We start from the raw sequence: 16032 nt of genomic DNA on the forward strand, positions 1-16032 counted from the left end.
GACAACCGAACTTTGACTGAAATGTGACGGCACCAATATAAAACAGGGGAAAAAATCTTACCTGAGCTAAGTAATTTTGTTTGTTCACCGAGTTGAGAGATGTAATTAAAGGGTTTGTGGAGTTATGATATCCCAATTAAAACCATACTCCTGTCTTTCACGTTAACACTTCATCGAATAGGGCTTTGGCGGGATAGTGAACGCGCGAAGTTAAGGGAAAAAATTAGCGGTGGTTTAGCTGTGGTTAAACCCGGAGTGACGCGACAGCTTCAGCTGGCCGAGTGTAACTTGCTCGCTTGAAATGCAAAGTCAGTCTTTCGCCGCTCCGTTTCTCTGGGCGTTCGTTCTTCATCTACGTCCCACTTGACACGGCGCATGCGCGCAGCTGTGGCAGCTCGGTTTCGCCTGCGCGCTGTGCCGTCGGCAGCAGCAGCTGCTGAGGACCACGTGACCAACCACGTGACAGCGTGTCGGTGCAGCCACAGGGTGGCGGCGCCGCCACGCTGAAGGCTTGAAATGCTACTGTAATGCAGCTATCGCTACAAAATCTCAAAGATGGACGTACGTGACACGCCTACGCAGGCACTGACTACTACAGAGCCTGTGTAGTTGTGTCACTCCTTCCTTCACTTAATATTTCATCGCCCCGTGAAATCTTGTCTGTTTGTATCACACCTTCATAATTTAAATCCCTTCTTGGAATAAGTTACCGACCACCCAATAGTACAGAAAATTTAACAACTGATCTGCATGCCAACCTCACCGATATAAGGATAACTTCACAAAAGCCGACATTTATTTCGCTATTTCAATTATTCAAACATCACATGGAGTAACTTAGCTGCTGTGGCTCATGACTCCGTTAATTTCGTTGAACTAATCTGTTTTTTTCTTGATCGAACTAGTTTACCAACCTACGCGTTGCTATGACATACTAGATCTTGTTCCCACATCTGCTGCCTACAATGCAAGCCTGTATCGCCATCACAAATGGGTGAAGTGATCACAAACTACTCCGCTTCACTATAAATTTGCCCTGACGCCAGCACAGCCTAACGACCCAACACATTTCCGACTAACAAGGCAAACTACCGTGCAGATAATCTTGTCTTACAAAGCCTCTGGAATTCCTATCATATTCCAATCCACCTCTTAACGAAAACAGGCGTCAGAATAAAGAGAAATTAAGTCACTTATTAGTAGCAATACCGCCGCATATTATTTCTTGCTAACTTACCAAATCCTTTTTGCATAGTACACCAAGACGCTTATGAAAAATGTACAGTTTTCCGAAAGGCAAGGCATAAGTTCACTTCGCATGATCAATTATTTAAATACAATTCGAAAACATTCTGGAACACAATTTTCACCTTGTAATTCTTGTGCACATTTTTCATCGGTTGATGAGGACGATTATCCTAGGCTCACGGTAAATTACCTAAGTCTCTGAACAACTTTTTCACCAATAGGTTCACGAAAGAAAGTTCTTTTCAATATTTAATCCATATGAGTCCCTTAGACGTTGCTGTTGATCATTGAATTGCTGACTAATAATCTAGAAATAACTACTTCATGTGGTGACTAGAGCATTCACTCAAAATTTTGAAACAGCGTGGTTCAATCCAGCGTTATACTCAGTAATATCTTCAAACAATCACTTTCGGCAGGTTAGGCACCATACGAGTGGAAAATTGCAGAAGTTATCCAAATATTATTTAAATCCGGCGACAGAACTTACGTTGCTTACAGCCCAAAATTGCTGACGTATAACTTCAAACTCCACGATCACATCATGACATTTAACGCGGCTCTAAAGTTAATAATTAATAATAAGAATTCGTCTCTTGGGGAAAGGAAATGGCGAAGTATCTGTCTCATATATCGTTGGACACCCGAACCGCGCCATAAGGGAAGGGATAAGGAAGGGAGTGAAAGAAGAAAGAGAGAAGGAGGTGCCGTAGTGGAGGGCTCCGGAATAATTTCGACCACCTGGGGATCTTTCACGTGCACTGACATCGCACAGCACACGGGCGCCTTAGCGTTTTTCCTCCATAAAAACGCAGCCGCCGCGGTCGGGTTCGAACCCGGGAACTCCAAACCGAGTTCGAAGGAATAGGTTTCTTCTTTTCAAAACAAAACGATTTTGGAAAGGGCTGTCATATGCGACACAAATAATTGAGTTTACTAACGAGCTGCTTCACGAAATCGAAGAAAGTCTTGAAATCGACTGCATATTCCTCGAATTTGATAGCCTTGCACATTGTGGTCTAATTGCAAAACTATCATTCTCGTTTCTGGACTCCTTAGCAATTACATGGATAAGAAATTTGTTATTTCGTAGACAGCTCACTTCTGTTGGTTAAATTTCATCATCCTTAAACAATGCAGCATGGGGCGTAGCTTAAGATGGTGTAGTAGGCCCATTGTTATCTCTAATCAACATCAATTATCTACCATTAAACATCACCTAGTCCATCACATTTTTCACCAACTGCATTATATATCGCAAAACCCTCTCTGTTAACTGCAACATTGTTCTGCAGGAGCACCTCGACTGCATTGGTGACTGTTGTTCATCATAGAAAAGTGTGCCGTAACACGGATAAATTATTATTAATGACATTTAACCGCAAACGATTCAATAACCTATTTACGTATTCTCTTCACAATAATACAAACAGCCTCGCGTCATCGTGCATGTACATTGGCGTTAATTTTTTATCTAATTTCTAATGAATAAACCACATGAAAAAGTTTTCTGCCAAAAATAACCGCCCATTAGGCTATCTAGAATGTAATCTCAGAGGCCTGCCCTCGTTCACTGGGCAGCTCGCCTGTCATGTTCACCTCAAACTTGAATACGCATCTTCCACTTGATGCGTTCATCAAGACTACTTTATTCAGTTCCTAGAGCGCATACATAAAGTGCCGCTAGTTGTATTGGTCGAACCTACCGCAGACACTCGAGCATTATTAACATTAAGACATCACCGTCTCTCCCGTCCTTAGAATGTCCCTGAACAATTGCACTTATTTGCCGCTTCCGAAAAATTGTATACATCCATCATATTTTCCGCATATCTCTGCAACCATCGAGTTGCGCATCACACAGACTGCATAATCATTTCCGCTCCAAACATCTTTCAGGAAGGACCATCACTTTCAACTCATGAGCCCTGCCACGTGTCGTCCAGATAACGTTGTTCATATCTGTGATCATGTGGAGCATTTCACTGAAAAATGTTTTTCTTTTCCAAAGTTTTCAGTCAGTCGATTCATTTACTTTCGCATTGCGATGCTCAAATAACTATATTTAGTTTGCCTTCGCTGTTCCCCCGGTTGCTAATGCAAGCACTGATATAACTCAAGTTGGAGCCTGTGAGGTATGTGAATAAAGAAAGTAAATAAACTGCGAGATAACACAGAAAATTGATACAGAAAAAATGTGCACTCATCCAAGGAAATATATAAAGTGTTCAAAGCGCACCCGCGCACTCATTGTGTAGCACCAGTATAAATCTTAGCCCGTTGAGGACTAACGCAGATTTTGAGGTGGTAGGATTTTCGAAGCCAGTGTACATCATGAGTCTACAATTAGAGGCAGTCGTTCTGAGTTGGTGTATAGGCTAGCATTAATAAATTATCAAAATTTTTGTATGCTTAAGGTCATTGTTCGGGAAGAATATTTAAGAATACAGCACAGTGTGACGCATGTAAAACTCGTTTGATCAATCAATCAATCAATCAATCAATCAATCAATTAATTAATCAATTATTTAATAAATCAGTCATTATTTGAGAAAAATATTTAATGAATGAAATTATCGGAACCAGCATGGCGATTCTGAATCAGGATCTGCTTTGAGCAACTGGAAATATAAGGTCGTTCGCGAGTGATGTCGGACAGTCTGGCGCTTTCCTACCATGCGCGTAAACCAGTATTATTAGGTTGTATTTAGTGTCCTTATTTCTATTATTTACACCTCAAGCACAGACGATTGTTATAGGTTAGCGCAAAAGTTGAAATCTCTGTTTTGATAGTTAAGGTTACACAGATCCATCCTGCGTATGCGATAGGCCATCCTGCGTATGCGTAAAAAGCTACGAAATGACTGACTGGGTGGGTTTTCGAATGCCCAAGCAGATTTGGCGGGCTGTGTAACCTGATGTTGTGCAAGGCTCCGGATTTTTTTCTGGCATCCAGCATCCCTTAACACGCAGCAAATTCTCGGCGCACGGGCGTTCTCGAATTTCGCCTCTATCCAAAAGCAACCGACGCACCCAGGATTGAACCTACGACCTTTGGCCCAGCAGCTGAACGCCAAGTGTTAAGTAAGCCACAGGGGCTGGCGTGAACGGACAAAAGGCACAACATTGTGGCGACACTGGAAAGAAAGATGATGAAGCCGGCTTGTGCAGGAAGAGCGAAGAATCAGGGACACAAACGCAAATTACGACCACCCGCACCTTTGGGCATTTGGTGCAGTAGCATCTAAGAAACGCTGCGGAACTTTCATGATGCGACATGTGCTTCCCTTCTTCCTTTGACGCCGGACACTTGGAAAACGTTTAAAGTGATGCGTGGACAACTCGGAAAGCGAAAATCGCAAACCGACTGCAGAGCAGTAGAGTCACAGTGAAAAATGAGCGGCGATGATTGGATACCGACCGCGCGAAGAATGTCCGTGTAGTTTACCGATGAAACGAGATCGGTCAAGCGGCACCGGTTCCACTTTTCTTCTTTCTCGGTCTCTCTCTCTCTCTCTTTCCCGGTCGCTCTGTCTACCGAGGGCTTCTCTGCTTCATGTCCTAGCCGGCACCTCTCCCACTCTCAGTATTCTTTCTTTATTATTTTCTATTTTTCTCCTTCCTGGGCCCCCAGAAAACAGATGGCACCGGTCAGCCGTGAGAGACGGTGTGGAGAGAATCGCAATCGCCGCCATGCGTTCCGGACGGCTGACTTCTTTCCTGAAAGCTGAAGCGACTTTTGCGAAGCCTTGCTCGCGCTTCATATTTGGCTTGTTCTAGTACGCTCCCGCAAGGCCTGCTCACACAAACAGGAGGCGAACTAAAGAGGAACAAAAAGCGCGGCTGAATGTGGACAATGGCGAAAGAAAGAACACGGGCAGATAGACGAGTAGCAAGGAGCGAGAGAGGAGCCAATAAAAAAAAAGATGAAGATAAAAACACAGAGATCAAGACACACACACACACAAAAAAAACAGACAGTCACCGCTTCGCCTGACGCGTTCGCCTTTTGTAATCCGCCCTGACTTCGGCCCGGGATATGGCTTCAGTTTCTTCTGGGCCGCCTCATGTGCGTTCTTTAGACAACGACAGGAAAAAATGCGTTCTTGTAATACCCCACGTGTGTACAGCGAGGCCTTGAAAGGGGACGTGGAATAAAGTTTGCGAAAGAAGGAGTTTCAGACCAGAAAAATGCAAGGCGAGACGTGAACTTCTACTTTCGCAATGCATCTACTCCGCCTTCGTCTTGTGCAGGGATATTTTACTTTCCTAGCATAGCGTGGCGTAACCGCGACAAGGATAGAACAGAGAGAACCGCTGGGTGGCAGAGCAGTTAAAGAGCAATGCGACGTGGCTGCCGAAGCCTTTTCCGAAAAAATGCATATGCTCTGACGTGCTGTAACACAGTAGCAGTGTAGCCTGGCAAAAGAGACGGTGGGTTGATAGCCCACGCTCGCTTGAAGAAGCGCCGACATAACGTGTTGTTTGAATTACAGACAAAATGTGTCTTGTCTTTATGTTAACTTACTGAGGGAAGTGCAAAAAGCGCACTGTTTTTTTTTCAGACTTTTGTGCGCAACCTGTTTGCGCATCTCGTTACATGAATTCCAGGTTTGATCGCGATTATAAGATTCAGTCAGATTCGCAGATCACTTCTTAATATTGGATTCCTAAAATAATCACTTCACTACGATATGTTACTGCTTGATTACAAACACATTTATCGTATTACTAGAAGGAACTAGACACCGCAGCGGACACGGGACAGAGAAAGAAGACGACACAGGGCGGTACTTGCAACTAAAATTTTATTTTAAACTTCATGCCTTTATAAAGACAGAGGCACGTGTGATCCTACAATCAAGAAAAAAAGGGTAATGAAAAGCAACAGATAACAAGACCTACCTGACAACAATGCACATGAATGATATGCGAGTCACAATCTACAGAAATCAGACTTTAAAACGTTATGCAATGCTCATCATGCGAGTCACAATCTACAGATATCAGAAGTGTTACAAAACCGTCCACCGCATGTGGAAGCATGAAAACCACAAGACAAAGGAAGGAAAGAACGTCAAAAGGAAGCAGCCCAGCCTGTTATCTGTCAAGGAAACCCAGTTCTTTTTTGAGGATGGAAACCGAAGGCGAACTAACGCATTCATCCGGTTGCGAGCGCAAGATGCCAATGGCCTCCATAATCTCTCTCTCAAGCTGCCCCTTCCTTCTTCCAACAATCTGGGTCTGGCTGAACTGAGGCCAACAACCCCGACACTTGCGGCAATGAACAGGCAGATTCTAACCCCCCGCCTCCCCCAAGGAACGCGCATGTTCTCTCAAGCGATCATTTAAGCACCTACCGGTTTGTCCAATATAAAAACGCCCACAACTGAGGGGGATCTTGTAGATTACCACTGTTACACATGCGACACGCTTATTTTCTTCCAAATGTTTCTTGCCGCAAGTTCCTCGAATCGAGTCCCCGTTTCCCACTAGATTGCATAATCTAGAGAGCTTACAGGGTGCCGAAATTACAATGTCGATGCCATATTTGCCTGAAACCTTTTTGAGATTATGTGAAACCCTGTGCATGTAGGGAATGACTTCCACTTTTTTCTGGCCGGCTGGTTCTTGGGAAGCAACTCCTTTTTTCTTTTTACGGAGCTTATTGGCCACTGTTTCAGCCACCGTGGTTAACAAAAACCTCGGGTACCCTGCCTTTTCCAGCCAGTCTACTTGAAGGGAAAAAAACTGGACTTCAACATATGAGTGCATGATTTTAAAACTGCGGATCTAAAACAGGAGGAGGCAATACCCCGCTTTACCACCTTGGAGTGGGAGGAATCAAAAGGCAGCAATCCTTTCTTTGACCTAGGTTGGAAGGCCCAGCCCACATGATCAATTCTGTTAAAAGATAACTTTAAATCCAGGAACTGAATGGATCCGTTTTGTGGAAGTTCTAGAGTGAATTTGAGAAATTGTGAACAGTTTGAGAATACACTTAAGATCTTGCTAGCTACTTCTGTCAAAGAGTCATGAGAAGAAAGTTTTAAAATAATTAAAAAGTCGTCTACATATCTGAAGATCTTTGCTATGAAAGGTTGTGTTAGCTTGAGCTCGAGCAATCGACCTAGACGCGCAAGAAAGATTTCACACAGCACTGGCGCGACACTGGAACCTATACAAATTCCTTTTTTCTGCACATACAATTTCTCGCCAAAGGAAACAAAAGTAGAATCAAGATAAAAACCGAGCAGCTCCATAAAAGAATCAGGCGACACACCACAGGTATTCTTGAATCCAGCCACGCCGGCAACGGCAATCAGTTCTCTTACTGCACTGAAAAGTTCATCGTGCGGAATCTAGTAAAACAACTCTTCCACGTCGACGGACAACGAACAGTTGGCACTTGGAACACCAGAAGTCAATGCTGCAACCAAGGTGTCAGACCCAGCTATCTTGAAAAGATCTTCAGGCTTTAGTTGTCCCAAATGTGTTTTAAGGAACTTGCTGACTTGGGCCTGCCAGCTTCCTCTTTCTGTAACAATAGCCCTGAATGGGCACAGATCTTTATGCGTCTTTGCCGTGAAGAAGATGCTCAGAACGTTCAAATCACATCCCAGCACCTGTTTTGATAGCTTCTGTAGGTTGAGTTTATCTAAAAGAGCCACTCTCCTGCTCTTAACTTTGGTAGGTTTTTGAGAAACAGGCTTAAAGTTCTTACTCACGGCACTGATGGCTTTTTCTTGAAATAGGCTCTGCGGAAGTACGGTGAAGCCACCTTCCCTGTCAGCCTGGACAAGAGCGAGGTCATTCTCCCGTCAGTTAGGTCTCGTTATCTGTTGCTTTTCATTCCCCCTTTTTTTCTTGATTGTAGGATCACATGTGCCTCTGTCTTTATAAAGCCACGAAGTTTAAATTTTAGTTGCAAGTACCGCCCTGTGTCGTCTTCTTTCTCTGTCCCGTTTCCGCTGCGGTGTCTAGTTCCTTCATGTCTCACCAACTGGCCTACACATCTACCCTCCTAAGTTCGTATTACTAGCTCTCTAACATAATATAAATGACGCGAAAAATCGTGGGTGCCGGTCGATTTGGTGTACCATTCTAGCCACACCACCGGCCCAAGAAACTCCGAATTTTTTTCGTTTCGGCTTCCTCTTAACAATCTGTGGAATATGTTACCTATATCTAGACGATACCACTTTTTTTTCTTCAAGTCGGCACTTTTGGAAATTGCAATTCACTGTATAACAAAACCATAAAGTCGACAGTACTACACACTGTTTTGCAGGCCATCACTGTACTGTATTCTAACCTCTCTCTTCTGCCTTCAGTGGTCTACAGTTGGAGGAAATAACGTAGAGTGTTAATTTTTAACTGTATGGAAAGTTCACAGAGCAGAAACGCAAAGTATTGGTGCCCTTCGTTTTTGAAATTCAAATTGCATCGCTGGCGGAGCTTTATTTTTGCATCGTCGAGACCATTCCTGCTAGTAGGGGCGGTCTTCTGAGAATGTGACCAGAACGGTGTTTCAATCCCTCTATTTGATATGCGAAGCAACGTTCCGGCAGCCTGAAGCAATAACCTGCCAGTAAATCAAAAAAGAAGTGCAGGTTGCCAACGGCTTATCAAAGTGGCAGCTAACAAACCCTGGGAAGCGCGTCATTGTCGACTAACTGTGTGGGTTGATCCTCGCATAATGTCCAAAGAAGGCAGGGCAGATGCTTCCAGACGAGCATTCCTTGGCACACAAAATGTACCCGCCCCTCACTCAACGCCAGGTGACTCTGGCGACGCAGCTCTGCATTGCAGCCAACAGCGCCGCGTCCTGGGCGCTTCTTCTCACTGTAGTGCACAATACAATATCAGGCAAGTTTAAAGGCAACAGGGGTGCTGAAAATGTCCAACATTCTGGGACAAGAATTTTCAGTATTGGAAAATTGTAGAGTATTCTTATTGAAATATTGGCGGTAATGACCCATTTATTCGATGTGTAGCAAAATATTTCTTACAAATTTTTTCTATCGCTCGCATGGAGCAGTTCAGATTTTTAAAGATTCTTCACCTTCATCTCCCTCTTAACTTCTTTTCTCCCGACATGGTGATGAACCACAATATCAAACGGTTCGCGCTGCGTAATAACTTTGTAAGGTCAGTACTAACTACGGGAAAGAATTTCTTCCATTTTCTATGCATCATTTTTGATTTCTTTAAATTTGAACATCAAGCAAACTAATATACTTTCCTTGTTTATGTACAAATTAAAACATTTTCTTCTTAACACGTGGTTTTTATTACACCCGTGTTATTTATCCTGTTCTTCACCGCATCCTACACTGTGTAATTGTATTTTATTCTGTATTATTTTTTTCTATTTAAGTCTGTTGGTTTTGGACTTTATACAATGTGCCTTGTTATTTATTGTCTGTGTTGCTTCTCAAATACAAATCGTGCAGATTTATGTTTTTGTAGCTTCTATTTTCTGATTAGTCGTGCATTAAAATTTATTCTCATGGGAGGTACCACCACCAGTCCTGTACCTTGGGACCTCTCGCTGCACATTCTTGTAACTTCTTTTGAAATGACAAATAAACTTTCAACATCAACTTCAAGAGTGCCTTACGAAACCAATGCGGAACACTTTTGGCGATCGCAAAAACGTTAATAGCAAAAAAATTCAAGCATATCGACGGGTGATCTGGGGATATATTGATTGTTATAGTGAAATCTTACAATATATAAAGAATTGCCTTCATAAACTCTTTCCCGTTCAAGACTGCTTTTATCCAGAACTGTTCACTGTGAGAGAGGAATATATCATGCCATTCTAAGCGATGGTCGCCAACTCATCGGCAGGCTGGGCTTTGGGAGGTCGAAGTGGAAAAAAATATTTAGGAGACACTTAAGCTCCACCGTAAGGTTATGACACAGTAGTGTTAATGGGTTTCTTCAGCAGCCTCGTGCCCTCTTTGCGTATCACTTTGCAGGCACGGATGTTCTTTTGTAGCGATAGCTACATTACGGTGGCATTTCAAGCCTTCAGCGTGGCGACTCCGCCACGCGGTGACGTGGGTGGTCACGTGATGCGGAGCAGCTGCTGCTGCCGGCGGCGCGGCGCGCCGGTGAAACCGAGCTGCCACAGTTGTGTGCAATCACCGTGTCAAGTACGTGGGACGATGATGAAGAAGGAACGCGCATCAAAACGGAGTGGAGAAAGGCTGACTGCATTTCAACTGAGCAAATTCCACTGGGCCAGCTGTAGCTATCGCGGTACTTCAGGCTTAACCAGAGCTAAACCACAGCCAATTTTTTTTCACTATCACATAAAGCTTAACCTAATCTTAATAGTGCAATGCTATAGCATTCGAGATCCCTCCACCGCAAGTACTGCTCCTATGTCGCCTACGTCCTGGCTACACGCCCATATATGCGAATTCGTCATTTTATTCATAACATTCATAGATCGCGAATAGTTCTCATTCCGTTACTGTCACAGTGGTGCAGTGGTTAAGCAATGCGCCTCAGCCCCGGCAGGTGGCTGTTTCATACATAACCACTACCGGTAGAGCTTGCGAGAAACATGTTCCTTTCCCGGGCAAGTTATATCCACCAGTCATTAAATTGACTGCCACCTGTAACGGTGGGCAGTTTTCTTACAATTCAGTCGGCAGGTTGACACCTGCCACGGTCTCGCATCCTGGGTCTTACGAGCCTCAGCATATTTGGAGATTTTTCTCTCACGCCGCCGCCAGCGGCGATGATGGCGACGTGTTTTCAGATGAGATGGAAATTTAACGTTATCTTGTTAGTAAGATTGAAATGAAACAAAAATAATAGAAGAAAGGTAATAAGTCAATGAACAAATATATTCACTATTGTGGGTGATGCCATGTCTTCAATGTTCTGTTCGCAGTTAGAATGCAAGGGCAGGGGCACGAGAGTCCATGACGTTTAGTTGTGCGGTGAGCTCTCACGCCTCGTTACGGACCTCATTGGGGTTGAGCTCGCACACTCATGCCCTAAATAGTGCGTGCTCTGTACCTACACACCTTTCACTTTTTCCCCTTTCCACTCCATGCAGCCCTTCCTTTAAATAGAGGTTTAAGCTTCCACCAGGAGAGGCCGCTAACGTGCCTTTTCTTTCCTCGCAACCGGCCTTATTACACTATATCTATCACATGTATACCACCGCAGATCATCGATAAATATGCTGTGGGATACCGGTAATTTACGTTGATCTACCCGTGTGTTGTTGAGCGCCGTGCGAAGGAAGGGTGCAGACGGGCGTAACTTATAAAGCAGCGAAAGTTCTCTTTTTCCATCGATGCTAAACAGGATCACGACACTTAGGCTTGACCGGTATATTATCAAGGGACCCACAATTCCAGCAAACAGAAAAAAACTGCACCGTTTTGTGCAACTCTGAAAAGGGGGCAATTTATAATATTATTTAATACTTACGCCCATTGACAAAATATTACACGACACAGAAGTTGATCCCGGGCCCTGAAGGCTTGCAAGCTCTAATAGTGCCATTATTGTTCCAGTTTCTCGATGTTAGGGTTAGTTTTCTTACGGTTCTTTCAAGAGCGCTGGCGCTCCGGAGCGTCTCATAACCTCAAGCATGTGACCCATGAAGAAATGAACTGTCCTTTATGCTTTTGACACAAGCAGTGGGTTTGTTTGGCTAACTCATGCAAGATAAATTAGCATTCGGCACATCACAGCCAGTGGTTGGTTCACGGGCCGGATGTATGAAACTTTAGAGCCTTATGTGGCAGAAGCACCGAGATGAGCTTTGGTTTCGTTTACAGGAGCTAATGACGAACAGCTGGCCTCTGAGTGTTGTCGAGGATAATTTATGCTTCATTGGAGGACAATCATTGTTTGAATAACTTCTATCACACATTGTCAGTTTCTTCGCTAATGCTATTCATAGCCTGTTTACAGGAGGTATTATGAGGTCTAATTGGGAACAGTTAGGGATAAGAGTTATTGGAGACTACCTAAATAATTTTCGATTCGCTGATGACATTGCATTGCTGAGTCACTCAGGAGATGAATTGCAAATCATGATCAATGAGTTATACAGGCAGAGCAGAACGGTGGGTCTAAAAATTAACAAGCAGAAAAGCAAAGTAATGTTTTACAGTCTAGCAAGGAAACAGCAGTTCACATTTGGTAGCAAGGTGCTGGAAGTGGTAAGGGAATGCGTCTATTTAGGGCAGGCAGTGACCGCTGATTCATATCATGAGAGAGAAATAACCAGAAGAATAGCAGTGGGGTGGAGCACAAATGGCAGCTTCTCTCAGATCATGAATGGCAGTTTCCCACTATGCCTCAAGAGCATGGTATACAAGAGCTGTATCTTACCAGTACTCACCTACGGGGCAGAAACGTGGAGGCTGACAAAAAAGATTCAGCTCAAGTTAAGGAGAACGCAGTGAGCCATGGAAAGAAAAATGATAGGTGTAACGTTAAGCGACCGGAAGCGGGCAGAGTGGGTGAGGGAACAAACATGGGTTAATGACATCCTAGTCGAAATCAAGAGGAAGAAATCGCCTTGCTTGGGCAGGGCATGTAATGCGGAGGCAAGATAACCACTGGTGCTTAAGGGTAACGGAGTGGGATCGAAGGGAAGGCAAGCGTAGCAGAGGTCGGTAGAAAGTTAGGCAGGCGGATGAGACTAAGAAGTTTGCGGGGATACGATAGGCACAACTGACAAAGGACATGGTAACTTGGAGAGACATCGGAGAGGCCTTTGCCCTGCAGTTGACGTAGTCAGGGTGACTATGATGATGATGATCAGTTTCTTGTTCACTACTGTCTTTGCTATCAATGTGGTCATAACTGCCATGATTAAACTGCTTCCCTCAGACACGCGTCTAACTTACCGACAAGTTAGTTATTTAATCTGTTCCGCCAATGGTCGTGGTGAATTTGTGGCTGCGTTGTTATCGCATGGACCAAAAGGTAAGGGTGCGAACCAGACCACGGGGGCCGTATTTGAATGGAGGCAACAAGGAAATACAGCAAGAGTACACAAATTCAGATAATACTTTGAAGTAATCTCATTAGTCAAATGAGGTTTCCTCTATCAAGTCTTGTCTCTCAACTAAGAACTGCTTAGGCAGGTAAAACTAGCAATACCGATACAATCTGTACAAGTGAAATATAAAGAAAGAAACGAGCATACTAACAGTTTCTATATCCTTTGACATTGCCTTTGCTTTTGCACAGAAAATTCATGAAAAAACCTAATGGCAATCTATCCTGTCAACAACAGTCCGCAGAAATGCTTCGTTGCTTATCGCCTGCATCCGTCATTTACAAAAGAAACCCCTTTCTCATAGGCACTACCGTATAGTGTGGTTTTAGAACAGCGATGGAACACATACAAGTCGGGGCAATGCATACAATGTTGCGCCCAGACAGGGTCCACTCCAGGAACTTTTGTTGCGAAAGAGCGGGCTCCATAAAAGATTCTCAGAGCCGAAGAGGTTGTCTCACCCCCGACGGTGCTTACTATTCATATTTCTTCTCAGGCATGCACACGTCCCAAAACGTTGTAGTGGCACCTGCCCTACACCTATGCCCCATTAATGTTTGGTTTGTGGAAAAGGGGATTTTAGCTTCGAAAGCGGCTAAGGTTAGGAGGGACGCCGTAGTGAAGGGCTGCGCAAATTTCGACCACCTGTAGTACTCTAACATACACTGACATCGCACAGTATACGGGCCTCTAGAATCTTGCCTCCATCGAAAAATCGATCGCAGCAGCCGGTATCGAACCCGCGTCTTTCGGGTCAGCAGCTGAGCACCTTAACTACTGAGCCCCCACGGCGGCGGCACCATTATTGTGTCGGCCGCTTCAGTAACTAAAGAGCTTTACTGGGTGATCAGTTATGGCCCGCAGGTGGCCTGGAGCAGAAAAATACAGGTTAAAACGCTTTCAAGACTTGACTATGCAACTTCATCAGTGTACACGCATTACGTTTCGGCTCCTTTCACAAGCTCACAACCGCTTTCGAATGCAGTGCACACAAGTATCAGTTCTACAGCACTTTTAGGCTCTAATATTTATATTCACAGTCTCTAAAAACTCACCGACGCCTTTCCGAACCTGCGTTAAAAGAACCGAGTAATTACGAGTATTGATTACAAAAACAGATTGATCTAAATAGTCTAACGCAAGCCGCACAGTTAAACGGCGCAATATTGCAAATGGATGGTTTCGCTCGTGTTCTTTGTAGGACCGGCCTTTGCCAATACGTTTCCAGTATTGTGACGATTACATGGGCTGCTGGAGAAAATACTGGCTCATGCCTTTTTCTCTGCATTCAAAGTTAAACTTAAAGAGGTATCCGCTAATTAACCTTAGTGGTGAAAATTCTCAAAAACACTTCTTAAGCAGTTTCAAAAGAAGTTAATATCCACGCGCGTTGTTCTTTTATATTTGTTAACTTATTTGTCAGTCAATCTTGTAACTAACGCTATGCATGTCAGTTCCAAAGAAAGTGATCATGTCCGCACAATATTTTTCATGTTTGTTACCTTTTTCATGCTTGTAACTAACGGTATATATGTCATTACAAGTGGAATCCTCATTCACCCTTGGTGCTTACCGCTTTGTGAGTGACCTTTGCGCGAAGTTCACGCTGGCAAGTTTTAATGCCGCGAAGTTTTCACCCAGAAGCAGCCAACTATGTTTGCAAAATTGCCCTGGGCAGTTATCGTCTGAAAGGGCAGCTTGGATTCTTTCGTTCAACGAGCAGGCTCGTTGGAAAGGCGCACTAATCTACATCAGTACTCGCTCCATAGCGGACAGCGCCATCTCCCGACCTTGATCTTCTTTTGTGACCACCACTCTTCCGAATAGCCAGATGCTGCGCCATCAAGAAACTCAGCATCGCATGCAGTACATACATAGCTCCAAAGAGTCGTGAGATCTCCGGAAAGAGCAAACAAAAAAAAAACGCGCGAAACTGTGTGAGCGAATAAAGAAGGGGCATGCCTCTTCTTGCCTGGTAGTCCGGAGTCCGGCACTGTATACGCGAAGCACAAAGGATCCCGGAATCCCTGCCGTGCAGAGATAGAGAAAGATGAGAAGTCGAGTCACGTGATCTCTCATTAATCATCCGCCATAGGCTTGCGCATACAGGTGGTGCAAAGAGATGAAGCGACATCACCATCCGCTCGCGATCTGACTGGAACGTGGAGGTTTTCGCTCAGCCCCCACCGCGGCGTTAGTGCAGTCCGTCGCGCTGCGGCTGTACTGTTGTCGGCCTCCATCGGGAGATGCGTGCAGTGGTACGGGATGTGGTAGAGCATGAACTAGCCACGAGCCTTCAAAGAATATCACAGAGATGGCGCCCGAGCACTCCCTGCAATGCGGAACACAGTGCCCTAATTGGGGAATTGCGGCACAGTCTTTGACGTCAGTTTTGAAGAAGTTTTCTCATGGCTCTGTATAAACAATTTGAGGGGGGCCTTCAAATACAAAGTGGTTGAATGTATGAAAAAAAACATAGCAAGTTGTAAGTTAGGGGGATTGGGGATTGTCAAAATGGCGTAACTTCTGGTCTTTAGAAGACCAACTTGTTGCCTGTTCAACTGAATGTTGCTTGTTTTTGAAGGTATGTCGCATTGAACCACGTGTCTCTTTGAAACCTGCGCAGACGGAGACGAATGGTGGTAACATACTAAATGTAACTCATTGCTCAAGCTATTCAGGGCTTGGGTAATGCAGGGCTTATAGTTTATCACTTAGTCGTAGACGTCTGCAGA

This window comes from Amblyomma americanum, chromosome 10 (assembly GCF_052857255.1).
Source record: "Amblyomma americanum isolate KBUSLIRL-KWMA chromosome 10, ASM5285725v1, whole genome shotgun sequence".
Classification (NCBI taxonomy): domain Eukaryota; kingdom Metazoa; phylum Arthropoda; class Arachnida; order Ixodida; family Ixodidae; genus Amblyomma; species Amblyomma americanum.